We start from the raw sequence: 732 nt of genomic DNA, 5'->3' as shown, positions 1-732 counted from the left end.
GACTTTAACTAATAAATGTACAATTAACAACCAAAATTCTAAAATAAATCCATGGATGGGTATATGAGTCTAAATTAGGGAAAATTTATTGAACCAGTTTCGAGTTTTGAAACTCGAGATATGATTTTAAAGGCGACGGTGACGCAGTTTTCCAGCCTGACTGGTAATGTCAAATTGGTTGGTATCTTGAGGAGGTTTGTTGTTAACCCCTCGTGGTCCACACCGGCGCTTCGGTCACGAAATTAGGGTGTTACATCATGCTTTTATTGTTGATGGTTCCACCAGCTACGCCAACCATTTTTCAAGTCAAAGGATTCAAAGCTATTATGAAAGGTTGGAACCTGTTGCAGAGGTGGTAACCCATGGTGAGGGCATTTTCGCAAAAGGTCTTTGTATCTCTCCTATGCATCGTGAGAGTGTCTCTAAATCCATCTGCATAAAATAAGAGATATATTACGTAATTTAGCCGCTTTAGCATGCAGAAAATATTTTAGTAAAAACTTTTGGTTATTTGTTCCCAAGTAGTGATTGACCCCGTGGTAATGAATTCAACCAATAATCAAGGCTAATGGCGCCATCAGTAAAACAACCATTAATTTTAAATGTATCGTATAGTTCCAAAAAGTTTGCCAAGTGAGCGTTGGGATTCTCGCTCGCAAACCATCAACTGAACAAATTGTGTATCATTTGAATTGTGTTAGGTTTCAGCTTCAAAGTATTTACCCAAAGAGG

General features: G+C 38.1%; 1 non-coding gene across 1 annotated transcript; it reads left to right on the top strand.

Moving 5' to 3' along the window:
* The first annotated feature begins 357 nt into the window (after positions 1–357).
* LOC128289307 (small nucleolar RNA R71) lies at positions 358–464 on the top strand. The gene has a single exon (XR_008278922.1). It is a non-coding gene; the product is annotated as a small nucleolar RNA R71 (small nucleolar RNA).
* Positions 465–732: the final 268 nt, after the last annotated feature.

The sequence above is a fragment of the Gossypium arboreum genome, unplaced genomic scaffold, assembly GCF_025698485.1.
Source record: "Gossypium arboreum isolate Shixiya-1 unplaced genomic scaffold, ASM2569848v2 Contig01095, whole genome shotgun sequence".
Taxonomy (NCBI): domain Eukaryota; kingdom Viridiplantae; phylum Streptophyta; class Magnoliopsida; order Malvales; family Malvaceae; genus Gossypium; species Gossypium arboreum.
Note: the sequence above shows the minus strand (reverse complement) of the source record. Positions and strands in the feature narration are given on the sequence as shown.